This window comes from Pelodiscus sinensis, chromosome 2 (genome assembly GCF_049634645.1).
Source record: "Pelodiscus sinensis isolate JC-2024 chromosome 2, ASM4963464v1, whole genome shotgun sequence".
Taxonomy (NCBI): Eukaryota; Metazoa; Chordata; order Testudines; family Trionychidae; genus Pelodiscus; species Pelodiscus sinensis.
The window spans coordinates 49,383,649-49,399,475 of NC_134712.1; the positions used below are offsets into that span (position 1 = coordinate 49,383,649).

The window sequence follows — 15,827 nt, forward strand, 5'->3', positions numbered from 1 at the left end:
CAATGACACGCCTGCCATCCTGGTTCCTGCTCCCTCTCAGAGCTTGAGTGCTGCCAACCAGCAGTTCATGGGTATTCAAGCTCTGGAAGGAGGGGAAGAAGCAGGGATGGAGTGTGAATCAGGTGATTCATGTTGCTCTGAAAGTGCTAGGAGGAGGAAGGAGGAGGAGGAGCAGGAAGCATGGGCTTCAGGGCCCCAGTGCACAAGAAACGCATGGGGGAGAGGGGCAGGCAGGGGCTGCATGGGTGAGAGATGGAACCCCAGTGGGTGGCAGGTTGCCCAAGTGGCCCACTCACTAGTTCTGATGGCCATCACTGCTATAAACTGTTTAAGGCAGGAACTGTCTTCTTCCCGCCCATGGCACAGTAGAATCTCATTCTTTTCTGACTGTGGAGTTTAAAAGGGAGGAGTCCTCAAGCAGATAGTGCTTAGGTTGATGTGCTACAAGTTGTGCCATGTCCTTTCATTTCAGGGCTGAAAGGATAAGGTTACAGCAGTTCAATGTACCCGAGGTGACTATCTTTCATCCAGGCTGTAACACAGGCCAAGAGCCTCAAGGATATTTAGACGTATTTGAAATAATGGAAGTTAGGAGCCTAAATACCTTTTGAGGGTCCAGGCTAGAGTGGCAGGATTCCTCCCTCAGCCAGTTAGCAGGTATCAATATGTAGCTCCCTGCCAGGCCCTAACTACTGCACACTCTGAGGCAGTTACCGTGGGAGATCATATCTTCTGCACAAAGCAAACAAATTTTGGAGACAGGAGTCTCCAACTCCCGGTCTGCAGCCACCTGTGGCCCAAGCAATTCCCCAACCCAGCCTGCAAAATGTTTTGAAAGTGATTTAATCAGGCCCATTCAGCTGCTGGCCCGGGAGTGAGGGATGGGCAGACAAGCGGCCCCCCCAGTAATCACACAGTCAGTGTTGCCAGGTGTCCAGTTTTTGCCGGAGTGTCCGTTATTCAGGTCCCCCTGTCCGGTAAAAAATAAACAGAAAATACCGGTCATGTGAAATGTCCAGTATTTCCTGTTTACCTTGGACAGAAGCCCAGCAGGCACAAGTCCCCCTTGCTGCGTCTGGAGAGGGCAGGGGAGAGAGGAGCATGGCAGAGAGTAGCAAAGCGGAGTGGAGGCAGGAGAGGGCACTTGCTGGGCGCCATTCTGGGAGGGGTGGGCTGCGATGGGAGCAGAGTGCATGCTGCTCTGGCCTACGTGACCCATTGAGCAGAGACCTGGGAGCTGGCCATGTGATGCCTCCCTTTACACACTGCGAGCCAAGACAACTGGGCCGGGCAGCAGGAGCGGCGACTTTAAAAGTAAGGTTTCCTTACCCGGCTGTCCTGTTACTCTGGTGCCTGGCTCTGCAGGGGGCGATTTGGTTGGAGCAGGACACTCCTGGTGCTGGGGATGCCTGGCTCAGGGGGAGGGGTGAATGCATTGTGATGGGGGGCACTGTGGGGGCCCTGGCTCTGGGGGAGGGGTGAGAGCACTGGGATGGGGCGGGGGGGGGGGGACTGGCTCAGGGAGAGCGATGGGTGCATTGGGGCTTAGCGTGGGGCTCCAAACTGGAGTGAGTGGTGTAAAATGCGGTACAAGGTCCTTTTTTTTTTTTTTTTTTTTTTTTTTCCCCCTCAACAGTGGAAGTGTGGTGTGTGTTTGGTTTTTTGGAGGGATGGTGTTTGGTATTTTTTGTTAAACCATCTGGCAACCCTACACACAGTCCCAGCCACAGGGGGTCCAGGAAGCTGTACTGGCTGCCTCTGCCATGAGGCAAACCGCACTGGCAAGGGAGCCACCAAGCTGATGCACTTGTGCAGCCAGCAGGGCGGGGCTGGTACCAGGCCATCTTTGCTTCTGCACTATTGCTGGTGGTGCTGCTTCTTCAGCTAAGTGCCTGACTAGCAGCCTCTGTTCCCCAGCCACCCCGTGTGAAGGTAGAGCATAAGTAAGGGTGGCAGTATTGTGATCCCCCTTCCCACAATAGCCTGGCAGTCTCTTTTAGGTCAGGATCGGGGGCTTTTTTGCGCGAAACAATACTGCGTTGTCTACACTGGCGCAAGAGGGCTTTTGCCCAAACAGGAGCAGCATAGCATTTCCACAAGAAGCACTGATTCCAGACAGTAGGAAGTCAGTGTTCTTGCAGTAATTCAAGCGGCCAGTGTAGACAGCTGGCAAGTTTTTCTGCAAAAGCAGCTGCTTTTTGCGGGAAAAACTTGCCAGTCTAGATGCAGCCAACATGTTTAGGAATTGGGATAGTTTCAAAACAGTTTGCATCACAAAGGTGATAGCTTGCAGAAGTTTCAGTAATGACAGACTTAGCAGTAAGTCTTGGTAGTTACAAAGTCTCAGGCTGTCTACACTGTAGGCTTTTTGCACAAGAATGGCTGTTCTTGAGCAAAAACTTGCGGAGTGTCTACACTGCATGCACGTTCTTGCATAAGTAAATTTACAGTAGAGCGTCTGAACAGAGGGCTTCTTGTGCAAGAGCTCTGATGCTCAGTCTGAGGAAGAAGCCTTCTTGTGCGAGAAGGTAGTGTGGACGGGCAGCAAGAGTTTTTGTGCAAGAACTAACCTCCCAGGAAAAAACACAGATGGCTGCTTGGATGCTCCATACCTGCACTCAAGGTCGCTACTTCCTGCTTGCCAGACCCCCCGTTAAGGCACACGCACCCTGCAGACGCCACGTGGCAGCAGCAGCGCACGCAGCAGCGCGCACAGCAGCTCCACCACGCGACTCTGCCTGCTGCACCCAGGAGCCCTAGAGAGATGTCTACCCCGGAAGCCACCTCATGAACCTGCACCCCGTCCCAGCAGCCACCCCAAGCTCCCAGCAGCCACGGAGGGGCAGCAAGCGCAGCGCCCCATGCTGGTCGGGGCAGAGGTCGAGGCTGTTCTGGACTTGTGGGGGCAAGAGGAAGCCCTCCATGACCCCTGGTCCTGTCAACGCAATGAGGACATCTTCGGCTGCATGGCCCAGGTGCTGGTAGACCAGGGACATCCGGCCCGGACCCTGGAACAGGTCCAGGCCAAGGTCAAGGAGCTGTGCCTAGGCTATGTCAGAGCCACTGAAGGTGAGGGGGCAGGAGCCGACACCTGACCCCACTATGACCGCTTGCACACCATCCTGGGAGAGATGGCGGTCCAAGGGCCTTTGGTGCCACTGACACTGGACTGCGCACCCCGGCAGTCAGGCTGCCTGACCTGGAGGAGGAGGGCAACCTGACCACTGGCTCTGAGGATGATGGAGAGGACCTTCCCATCACCCTCCACCTCGAACCAGTGCCCAGCAGCTGGGACATCTCCTGGGCCTCATCTGAGGCTGGCGACGGATCCTCCGGTGAGTTTTGTGTTTCTCACTTGCAAGGGCGGGGGAGGCGGGTGCCGGGGGGGTGGGGTGGGAGGGAGAGAGAGCGTCAGTCAGGCAGTTCTGCTGCATAGTGTGCAGCTAGTACGCAGCACATGCAACCTCATGCAGCCTGACTGTGTGGCACGTAGATGCGGCAGGCAGCTCCAGGGCATGCCTGGGACCCTGCTGCTCACACACATCTTGCCCAGGGGAGTGAGGGGGGATGCCAGCTGGAAGCATCCAAGCCCCAAGGGTGCAGGCTACACCCCACACATCCTGAAGGGTGCCTATTGGGGCATTGCTTACCCGGTTTTGCAACTCCCCTTCCCTTTTGAGGGGTGCTCGCTAGTCCCCATGGCTCCCTTCCCACACGAGTGTCTTTTAGTCTCACCGTTAGAGTTGGTTGGCCAGTCCTTACAACCCCCTCACCCCAAGGTTGTCCTACAGTTCCACCTCGCTGTTCCTCATCGCTGTCAGAATCCTCTTAATCTCCACGAGGGGAGGGGGACCTGGTTCCTCCCTCACTCCAGGTCCCCGTCCAGGACCCTGAGAACAGGAGTAACAACGTCCTGTTCAGCCGGGGGGCTGATGCCGCAACTCACCGGCTCTCAGGCTATCCTTGTCCCCATCCTGGGCTCCTTCCTCCCGTCGGGGTTGCTCCATTGTTCGGGTCGAACCGGTGGTCCTCTGTTGGCTCGGGGCTGGGGTTGCTCCGGCTGCCTCCGCTCCCCCGGTGCCGGTCGCTTCTCTGCTCTCAGCCTTCCGTGTCTCACCATCCTCTGGGTCCCCTCTTCTCCTGGCTCGCAGGAGCATGACACCACCGGGGCTCTCCCCTGGGGAGCAGGTGCACTCCCTTTTCAAAGCCGGCACCCTCCTTCCGGATGATGGCGAATGCACTCCCAGGCCATCCGGCATGGTCGCTGGGGGAATCCCAGCGCCAGCGGCGGCTGCCAAACAGGCGCTGCAGAGCCAGTTGCACGCTGTGGCGCTGGGCTTAAGTGCCACTCCAATGCGGGGTGCGGGGCTTACCCTTTCAGCCACCGCCACCCCGTCGCGGTGCCGCACACACAGCATGCAGCCATGCCTGCCTGTGCAACACAGCAGCTACTCCTGGGATAAGCACAACGAGCCAGACCTGTGAGCACGGCCCCCACGGAGCCCCTTGGCTGCTCCCAGCCCCTATGCTGACCCCGAGGCAAGCCCCCCACTGCAGCCACACACTTCCCTGGGCTACTTATCCGAGGGCTGGGGGAAGGGGAAGTAGCCCGCCTGGGCCTCTGGGCCACTGAGTCTTGCTGCCAGGACAGTACACTCCCCAGTAGCCCTGGCTGCGTCTCCAAGGAAATCAATTGATAGTAGTCTGAGATCCCACACTTGCTCCCATGCAATATGGGGATGTGTACTCAAACATGACTACAGCATCAATGGTGTGTGCTCACAGACAGTGACAAGAGTAGAAGCCATGTGCTTTACCTTGGGGAGGGAGTATGCACAGTGCAGGCAGACGGACACAGCATGCTAAGTGGCTACGACACAGACAAAAGGGGTCGTCATTCACAGTGATGTCTCCCAAGGGTTACAATCCATGGAGGATCACTTCGCTCCGGGATTTTGAGCTAGTCTATGTGAACACACACAAGGGACCGATTGGGCCCAAGACACAGTTGTGTGGTGTAACACGGGGCTCAGGGAGGTAGGCATTGGGCTCAGGGACTCTGTGGGCAGGGCTGACTGGCTGCCTCGCTGTTTTCTGTGTTCTCTGCACTGGGACCAGCTGGGAGTGAGGAACCCTCCAGTCCTGCAGCGGTGGCACTGACGATCCAGGCACCAGTCCGGCAGGCCAGGCAGCGGGACCAGCTCCTCCAGCATCATGTCCAGGCTGTGGAGCAGATGGAGGATGAGGTCAGCGGGCTGACATGAAGTGGCAGCACCAGGCATGGGGCCAGTTCCTCCAGTGCTGTGACTGCATGTGCGACACCGTCTCCGCCCTCATGTCGCATGCTGGCCATGCCGTGCACTATGGTGTGGCCTTGCCCCACCCTCCTACCCTCACTGCCGTGCCCATGCCCCCTCCTGCTGCCCCTCCTGCTGTGGCCATTTCTCCACCCCACCCCCGCTGCACCCTGTCCTGCCCACCTCCCCATGCTGCCTGCTGCAACCCGGGCTAAAGGGCGCCGAGGCCTCCACACCCACAGATGCACTGGGAGGAGCCATCTCTCCCAGCAATAACTCCCCCTCCCAGTTCACAACCCCTTCCTCCTCCCCCTCCCAGTTCAGAGCCCCCTCCCACTACCCACCCTTCTTCCCTATGTAAATATGGTTTATTCTTGGTTAAACAGAAAACAGTTGTGTTTATTGGGAGATGAGGGAAGCAGAGGAGGAAAGGGTTGGGGATGGGAGGGAGATGTGGATGCCAGGCAGAAGCGACCTACTGTGGGACCTGGGAGAACATCTCCCTGAGGGCCTCTCAGATGCGCATCCCGTTGCGGTGCGCCTGCCGGATGGCGGCTGTCCGGGGCTGTTTGAGTGCTTGGCCCTCACCTGCCATCCACCTCAGGAGGACTGATTGACTGCTGCCCTGGGGGGCCGTGCACTAAGGGGGTTGAGCAGCCTCAGACAGGGGTACATTCACACCCCCAGACAACCCCTTTTCACCTTCTTGGCTACCTGCTGCTTGCCAAGGCAGCTTGCAGGAGCTCAGCCCAGCTGGGAGCCACTGCAGCTGAGCTCCTCAGCTGGCTGGCTTCTTGGTGCCGGATTGCAGCACTTGGGGTCAAAAGCTTACTTTCACCTCGTGTCTCAAGAGAAAAATAGAGGACATAAAGGCGTCCTGTTTCATATCAATAGAGGACAGAATAGCAAAAAACAGGATTGTCCTCTACACAGGAGGATGAATGGTCACCCTATGTTTGCTCCTTGTTTTGAGAATATGACCTTCTGGTTCGAAAATAGGCCTATTGTGCTTTCTGTCTGGTGAACAGGCAGTTGTTGCTCTTCTTGAGAAGTGAGTGGTGGCAAGGGAGTAGCTGTTGTTTTTGGCTAAAATCTGATGGATTGACTCACCTATTTAAATTTCTGCTGTAGATTTCAGAGAGAAGCTTGTAGAGCAGGTTTTCCTGACTAGTGTCTCAAACAATACACCATGTCACTTCTGGTTGCTTAGGTTAAATGCTCCAGCAGTCTTAAGTAATAAAAGCAACTCATAAGCACTTTTAACTACAATAATCTGTTTGATCTTGCCCCATAAGCCTCGAGGTGCATTTAGTGAAGCAGCTGACTCATTGTTAAAGTGGGGTGAATAGTGCAAAACATTTTCAACAACTACCTGCTCGCATTTTTAAAAAGAACTGGTTTCAATCCATTCATCTGAAGAAGTGGGTTGTGCCCACAAAAACTCATGATACCCTTTACATTTTCTTGTTAGTCTATAAGGTGCTGCAGAACTATTCATTGTTTAAGTTTTTGATCTGCTCCTGGTTATTCCGCAGGAGCAAAAAGAGGCACGTCGTTAAAGAATATACAACCTCATCCAACCCAGGCCATGAAAAAACCCTAATTTTAAGAAAAATAGGGCCTTTAATACTCAAACCATTATTGTTAGTCATACCATTTTCCCTCTTATATAGTCATGCTGAGCAAAACATCCTTGTACACTACAATGTCCTTGAACGAGGATTTCAATATGTATGCTAAAATATGCTACCTTGTCTGCAACTTGACCAAAAGTCATATGTATATTCTGTGTTTACCAGGGACTGGATCAATACAAGTGCAGATGAAAACCAGACACTATTAAGGTGATTGATTTACATTGATCCTACTCCAGCAATCATCCTTAGTTTGGTCTAGGAGGCACAGAACTTTTGAGTTTTAATGTAGAGATAATGTTTTAAATTTAAAATCAATGTCAACCAAACTAATATATCTTATTCCCTATCTTCCTTCAGCTCTGCTCCTTTGAAAATAGTCAGCCATGGACCATAGCAGGCTGTGATACCTTGAGTATTCCCTAGAATCTTTATGTACATTCAGCAACACGATATCCTAGAACAAATATTTTAAATATTCATACAATCTGTAAGTGCTGAGACAAATGAAAATACCCGGTAACTAATACAAAAGCAGAGTAAAAGTGGTGATGTGACTCTTCCCCTCTCCCCGAGTCACAGTAATTCTGTACCCACTCCCATCACAAACATGTCCAGTGATTTCCACTGAAGTATTGCACAGAGTGGCATTTAACTATGCAGATGTAATACAATAGCTCAGAGGTTTGCTTGGGCCTGATTTTTAACCCTGAACAGGACCCAAGAACATCTGACCTGACCCCTGGAGGGTCAAACACCTGACTCTTCACCTGAATTTGAGCCAGTGCTGCCCGTCTGCAGGGTTGGCATGGCAAGGGCTGCATGCCCTGCTCCTGCCATGCCCTGTGACGTGGTGTGTGCTGCACAATGCATGCCTCTGCATGTTAACTCTGCAGCACTTATGCTGCAGCAAGGTGGCAGTGGCCATCAGGCCAACATCATTGACAGGGGAAAGGTATCAGAAGTGACTTTGAGGCTCATGGCAATTGGGACAAATTACAGCATGGTTTTACAAAAGGTAGATCATGCCAAACCAACCTGATCTCCTTCTTTGAGAAAGTAACAGATTTTTTAGATAAAGGAAATGCAGTGGATCTAATCTACCTAGACTTCAGTAAGGCATTTGATACAGTACCACATGGGGAATTATTGGTTAAATTGGAAAAGATAGGGATTAATATGAAAGTTGAGAGGTGGATAAGCGACTGGTTAAAGGGGAGACTACAGCGAGTCATATTGAAGGGCGAACTGTCAGGTTGGAGGAAGGTTACTAGCGGAGTTCCTCAGGGATCAGTTTTGGGGCCAATTTTATTTAATCTTTTTATTGCTGATCTTGGCACCAAAAGTGGAGTGTCCTAATAAAATTTGCAGATGACACAAAGTTGGGAGCTATTGCCAATTCAGAAAAGGATTGGGATATCCTACAGGAAGATCTGGATGATCTTGTAAATTGGAGTGATAGCAATAGGATGAAATTTAATAGTGAGAAGTGTAAGGTTATGCATTTAGGGATTAATAACAAGAATTTTAGTTATAAGCTGGGGACACATCAGTTGGAAGTAACGGAGGAGGAGAAGGACCTCGGAGTCCTGGTTGATTATAGAATGACTGAGCCGCCATTGTGACATGGAAGTGAAAAAGGCTAATACGATCTTGGGATGTATTAGGTGAAGTATTTCCAGTAGGGATAAGGAGGTGTTAGTGCCATTATACAAGGCATTGGTGAGACCCCATTTGGAATACTGTGTGCAGTTCTGGTCTTCCATGTTTAAGAAGGATGAATTCAAACTGGAACAGGTACAAAGAAGGGCCACTAGGATGATCTGAGGAATGGAAAACCTGTCTTATGAAAGGAGACTCAAGGAGCTTGGCTTGTTTACTTTAACCAAAAGAAGGCTGAGGTGGGACATGATTGCACTTTTTAAATATATTAGAGGGATAAATACCAGGGAGGGAGAGGAATTATTTAAGTTTAATACCAATGTGGACACAAGAACAAATGGATATAAGCTGGCTAGTAGGAAGTTTAGACTTGAGATTAGACAAAGGTTTCTAACCATTAGAGGAGTGAGGTTCTGGAATGGCCTTCCAAGGGAAGTAGTGGGGGCAAAAGATCTGTCTGGTTTCAAGATTAAACTAGATGGGTTTATGAAGGGGATGGTTTGATGAGATAACATGATCTTGGTAACTAATTGACCATTCATTATCAGTGGGAAATAGGTCAATGGAGGGATGATAGGAGTTACTATAGAGAACTTTCTGGGTGTCTGGCTGGTGAGTCTTGCCCACGTGCTCAGGGTTTAGCTGATCGCCATATTTGGGGTCGGGAAGGAATTTTCCTCCAGGGTAGATTGGCAGAGGCCCTGGAGGTTTTTCGCCTTCCTCTGTAGCATGGGGTACAGATCACAGCTGGAGGATTCTCTGCATCTTGGGGTCTTCAAAGTATTTGAAGGCTTCAATATCTGAGATATAGGTGAGAGGATTATTCTAGGACGGGTGGGTGAGATTTTGTGGCCTGCACTGTGTAGGGGGTCAGACTAGATGATCATAATAGTCCCTTCTGACCTTAAAGTCTATGAGTCTCTGAGACTTGACCCCAAAAGGGGATTGTGTTGCAGGGTTCAGCAATGGCTGTCAGACCATAGCCTGCATTCAGATCCTTATGAATGGTTTAAGACTGGGCATTTAATAAATATTGTAAAAAGTAAAACTCAAACTCAGCTATGAATCCCCTAGTCCCTGTTGGCAATTCCGTGTTATGTCTCACATCTGTCTAAACATCCTACCAGAGAAAAGGCACCATATGTTCAAGCCTGGCCAGGTTGCAGATTTACATCCAAAATATTTTCCTCCATCATAAAAATAAGTCTATAAACAATGAATACTGACCTCACCCCAAATGCAGTGGTGAGAATATTGCATTGTTAAAGAGAAGGGGCTTGTCTGATAAAGAGACTCTATTATTATTTGTATTCTAGTCAGGGGAGCTATTTGTGGGGTAGAAGGGCTGTAGGGGGGGGGGGGGGTCTACTCACATTAGCCCTAGATAGAGCTCATAATTGCAACACAGCCTGAGTGTGGTATGTGATAAATTTGGGAGGAGCACAACCTTTGCTAGGCTCCCCACCTCCACTGCTCCTCCAGGCCATGACACTTGGGGATGGAGTGAAGCAAGGATGTTGAAGAGTTGGGCAGGAACAGGAAGAGGTGGGGCAGGAGAAGGGCCTGAGGCAGAGGGGAGTTGCCCCAGCACTTCCCTGGTGGTACGGGGAGGAGTCACATGGGGGAGGGGAAGTGATGTGGTCAGTGCCTCCACCTTTATCCTTCCTAACCAAAGGTATGTCTACATTGCGGAGGTTTTTGAGATACCGGAAGTACCCTGAAATAGCTATTCTGTATCTACTGAAGCAGCCTGTTATTTCAAAATGAGGAGTAATGGTAGTTTGAATTAGGATCTTTAATTCGAACTACTTACTCCGTGCCGCATGTAGCCGCGGGCACGGAGTTCGGACTAAGGGGGATTTAAAAATGGCGGTGCCCGGGAACATGCAAATGAAGCCCGGGATATTTAAGTGGTGCGCCCCTCAGCCGGGCCACTGCGGAGGGAGTGGGGGGTGACCTAGACTGCCCTGCCTCCCGCCCGTGTATGTCACTGCCCCGCCCCTCCTCCCCCGCGGCGGCCCGGCTGAGCTCGCAACACTCAGCCGAGCCACCATGGAGGGAGGGGAAGGGGGCAGGGCTGTGATGTACACAGCCAGGGGGCGGGGCCGTGTACGTCACCGCCCCCCTTCCCCTCATGCTGTGGCACTCAGCTGAGTGCTGCACCCCTCAGCCGGACCACTGGGGGAGCAAGGGGCTGTTTGGGCTCCCCCCAGATGGAAGGGGAAGGGAGGGCAGTGAAGTACACGTCCCCGGCACCAGCCGTGTACATCAGCGCCCCGCCCCCCTCCTTCGTCGCAGCCCGGCTGAGCAGGCAGCACTCAGCCAAGTGCCATGGCGGGAGGGAAGGGGAAGGAGGGCGGGGAGCGAGAGGCAAGAGGAGGAGAAGAAGAGAAAGGGAGAATGAGAGGCAGGAAGGGGAGAAGGGAAAGAAAGAGAAGGAGAGAGAGGCAGGAGGCGGAGGAGAGCTGGGGGGGGGGCAGTAGGAAGAGAGAGAGCGCGCGAGAGAGCTCAGGAGAGAAGACCTGAAAATCTCGTTTTATGACGGGCTAATTGGCTAGTTGTGGATAGTTGTCTTAAAATATTTGCTCTATGTCTAGTGACAATCAAAAAACCTAACAGAATATTGGGGCTCGTTAGGAAAGGGATACATAATAATACAGAAAATACTTTATTACCTCTATATAAGTCCATGGTATGACCACATATTGAGTACAGATTTGATCACCCCACCTCAAAATATATATATTGGATTTGAAAAAAGGTACAGAGAAGGGCAACAGACATTATTAGGAATACTGAACACATTCCATACGAGGAGAGATAATAAGACTGGGACTTTGCAGTTAGAAAAAGAGGTGATTAAGGGGGAGTGTGACGGGGCACTCCCACCCCGCACTCAGGGTGCTTGGGGGTGTGCCGGGCGGACATGCGGGGTGGTGGGGAGCCCGTATGGCCCCAGCACGGCGGGCCGCGCGGACGCGTCAGGGCCAGGCGCGGGGAGCGCCGGGAGGCAAAGGGCGCCAAGAAACGAGGCCCAGGAGGGAGGGGCCGGAGAGGCGCGGGCCGATGAGGTCACGGGGGAAGAGAGGCGCTGCGTCGCCATGGAGGAAGTGACGGACGGGGGGAGCGGAGCCGGCGGGAGATTTAAACCCGGGGCTGGCACTATGAAGGGAGAGGAGAACGGAGCAGGAGGGAGGAATGAGAAGGGAGAGGTGAGGCCGGGTAACGGGGCAGGGGCGAGCCCTTAAGGACTGGCGGAGTAGGAAGTGGCCCAGGGCGGGGTCATGGAGCCCGTGAGCGTGTGTGTTTTGAGGCACTTCCCCCATCCGCTAGGGAGGGACCGTGAGTCCCTGCGTTCAGGGCCCTGGGCCGGGGTTCGGAGAGGGGGTGGGCCCGAACCCCCCTACTCCGCTGGCCGATGCATCCATTTCGGGCGTGCATACTCCAGAGAGCGGGAAAAAGGGACACAGAGTGGGTTCCTGTGGCGGTCTTGTACTGGTTACGGCAGGACTGGCCCGCACGTTTAATAAACTGGGGGGGCCGTTGGCCGGGTCAGTGACGAACGGTGTCTGACTTGTTTACAGGGAGATATGACAGATCTATAAAATGATGAATGATGTGCAAAAACTCTATAAGGAAGTGCTATTTACTCCTTCAAATAACACAAGAACTTAGTCACTCAATGAAATCAATAGGCAGCTGATTTAAACCCCCCCCTCCCAAAAAAAAAAAAAGGATTTCTTCACAGTCAATCTGTGGAATTCTTTGCCAGAAGAAGTTGTGAAGGCCAAGACTAACAAGGTTCAAATCACTGGGCCCTGGAGTAACTTCCTCCTTTGTCCCTCCCTGTCTGCAGGCCTGTGTGATGGGATGAATCACTCAGTGATTGCCTATTGTGTTCATTCCTTCTGAAGCACCTGGCATTTGCTCCTGACAGAAGACAGGATACTGGGCTAGATGGACCTTTGCTGAGATCCAGTCTCAGATCCAGTATGGACGATCTCACGTTATATAGAACCCAGATGTATCTGCCTTTTCTGTAACCCAGTAGAGCTCACTCTCCTCCCAGAGCTGAGATAGAGACTGTCTGAACTCCTGGGTTCTCTCTCTCCCTCTCCATGGAGTTAGTAACAAAGTACAAATATATATTAAAATTCTAAAATTAACAGTATACCCTAAACGACCTGCCACAAGATGTCAGAACATGTTATGAGAGCTGAGAGGGTCTACTATTTGTCCTATATAGGCACGAGGTACAGGGCTCTTATCAGCTATCTGCTACGTTATCTGCCAGAAAACTAGAGTTTTCAAGTGATTAAATAGCCCCTGGAATCCTGGTTAAAATTTCATTCCCCCCCAAAATTTGCACCCTTAAGCTTAGTAGCTCCAGTCATGGATCTTGTTCTGGGAGGTCATCTACAAATGTAGAGCAAAAGGTAACCCTGTCCCCAAGAGCTCAGACTCTAAGGGTATGTCTACACTGCCACCCTAGTTCGAGCTAGGGTGGCTAATGTAGGCATTCGAATTTGCAAATGAAGCCCGGGATTTAAATATCCCGGGCTTCATTTGCATCTTGCCAGGCGCCGCCATTTTTAAATCCCCATTAGTGCAGACTCCGTGCCCGCGGCTACACACGGCATGGAGTAGGTAGTTCGAATTAGGCTCCGATGCAAATGAAGCCTGGGATATTTAAATCCCGGGCTTCATTTGAAACTTCGAATGCCTACATTAGCCACCCTAGTTCGAACTAGGCTGTGTCTACACTGCCACCCTAAGTCAGTGACGTTACACCAGGACTATGTTTGGCCATTTGTGTCTTGGAGGAGTTCAAAGAGCAGCTCAGAAAATACCAGGTTCAACTACTCAAAGATGTGCTTATCCTTGTGTTATGTTTATGAAAATAGACCTGACAGTGGTGGGACAAGGAATAACCATAAACTCCCTAGAAATATCAGAAAAGTGAAAAAATTCCTCTGACAAAGAAGCTGCACAGAGAGACTGAAGCCACATTCACGCACATCTTATTCAAAATAGAACTGCACATACATTGTGGTGGTTGAGGGAAGGCAGCTGAGATCAGTGGCAGTTGTCAGGTATGAGTCATCCCATTACAGGACAGGAGGAGTGAGCAATATGTTCCCAGCAATGTGCTTACTGGAGTAAAAAATTCAGTCATCTCAACCTATTTACATGAAACTCACTCCTACTGTGGCTATGGCTTCTAAGGAAAATATGGCTGAATCCATAGTGGCACTCAGATTCTCCTGTTTTTTGCCATATTTGCAATGGTAACAAAAGTATCTGTATGCATGTTTAAATGTCTATGGGACAGATTTTGCTCCTGCATAAATCCAGATTGAGAGCAAAAGCTGGCTCTACCCTTTTAAAATAAGAGACTTGTTACGCTTTACATTTAGCCAAGAATATTTAATAAAGATTGAATTACTAGAAGAGAAAAGACTGTGATTGGAGTACAGGCTCACTGGAAAACTTGTTCCTATTGTATCAGATTCATGCTGGGTCTAAATCTCTCAAGAGTGGCCCGAAATCCAGATAGAACTAATAACCACATCAGAGACACAGGGCATGACCATGCCAGCTGTACTCAGCATGTGAGTGCTGGAACTGGCTCCAGAAAGCAAGCTGCTTTCATACAAGGTGAACTTACATATCCACAAGCACCACTGTGAAGCAACAGCTGACATATCTGTAGCTGCAGTTCAATCAACCAGCAATTACTCTGCCCCCATGGTCTCATGATGTCAGCTGAATTGCAAGACTTCTAGTATGTCTGATATGGGATGAAGCACTCAGATAATCCTAGAGCATGTTTGTCTTGTGTGTCATTAGCCCAAATGAAAATGTAGGATTCAATTTGCTTTAGATGACTTAGGAAGTAGCGAAGAAGATGGTTTTCTACCACAATGGGTCTCTCCCTGCAGCTTCTGGAGAATGCCCTGCATAGACATATCCTCTGCCTGAATGAACAGTGGATTTGCTGAAGATGGAGCTCCTTGAAATGTGACATTCAGGAGACACCTGGGAGGGACACAAGAAAACTACGGTAAGTTACTGAGCAGCTGGGAGTGGTTTGGTTTGTAAAAGTGCTGGCATGTGGCATTCCGCAGTGCTTTTGGTTATCAGGTCAGAGATTCCACTTTAGAGCACTCCTGTGTTTGGGACTGCACGGTGCCTTGGGGTCCTCACATATGCTAACGCTTTTAGGATCAGGCCCTAAAAAAAGCAGTGTTGGAGCTCTTTCAGGCACTTCTGGCCCAACATTTTCTAAATAACTTTGCCTAAAAACTACTCTTTGTGGATGAAACCCTGACATTGTTGCTCTGCAAAACTTCCAGGTCAAGTTAAGGTAGGGGGATTTGATACTATGACTTTCTTTTAATTTTTTGTTAAAATTTAGACCAAATGTCAACTTTGTTTAAAGAAATATGGCTGTGACTTGCTACCTTGAACCACTGTCAGCAGTGGAGTAAGCTGCTGCGCACCACTGCTGCTAGAGCAAGCGGCTCACTGGATGTGTATTACTGGGCTCTGCTGCCAGGAGAGAGGGCGACCACTTGTATTCTTATCACTAGGTGCTACTGCTGCCAGAGAGAAGGTGGCACCTGGGACACTTACTACTAGGCACTACCCCTCCAGAGAAAGGGTGACTCCTCATACCCCACTGGCCCCTTAACAAACTGACTTCAGAGTTGCCCCCATTACCAAAACCATCCAGATACTGCCCTTGCCATTCATGAGAAAGTAACCAACTCTTAGAAATTCATCCAAAGTGTAACACGACTAATTCTACTGTGTCTATAATGGGAATGAACTGGGCCCACTGATGAGACCATGGAGGTGTTTTTATGTTCTGTATTCTACTTACCCTGCGGGAGTCAGTCAAACAGTAAGGATCTTAATGGTAAATCCTCTAGGGCCAGTCTGTCTGGCCCAAATGCATGTATCGCGGTCAATGGGATTAGAGGTAGAGGGCCTGTGTTCCCTGATGAGACTGGGATGCCAGTGGAACAGGGAGTCTGGGGAGCTGGGATGGAAGCAGCTCAGACCCATGGACAGAGCAGAGCACAGGGTTTAATGAAGTTCCACTTGTTCCCCTAAACTTGGACTCAGCCTCACTCTTTGCAAGTGAAACAGGGTGGTAGTATCTGAGCTGTGAGTTCTCTGCAGATGGCAGCGTGAGGCCTGATCTCCCCCCCCCCCAACTCAGTCTGAT

General features: G+C 50.9%; 1 long non-coding RNA gene across 3 annotated transcripts in view; it reads left to right on the plus strand.

The window, feature by feature from the left end:
• Window positions 1-1,649: 1,649 nt before the first annotated feature.
• LOC142827016 (uncharacterized) overlaps window positions 1,650-15,827 on the plus strand; it is a 39,430-nt gene continuing 25,252 nt past the window's right edge. For 2 of the 3 annotated variants that reach the window (XR_012901354.1, XR_012901356.1), the window contains exons 1-2: window positions 4,271-5,246; window positions 14,536-14,657. This is a non-coding gene — a long non-coding RNA (uncharacterized LOC142827016). Of the gene's footprint in view, window positions 3,336-4,270; window positions 5,247-14,535; window positions 14,658-15,827 lie in introns of those variants that run through there. The other variant, XR_012901355.1, reaches the window with a different exon arrangement.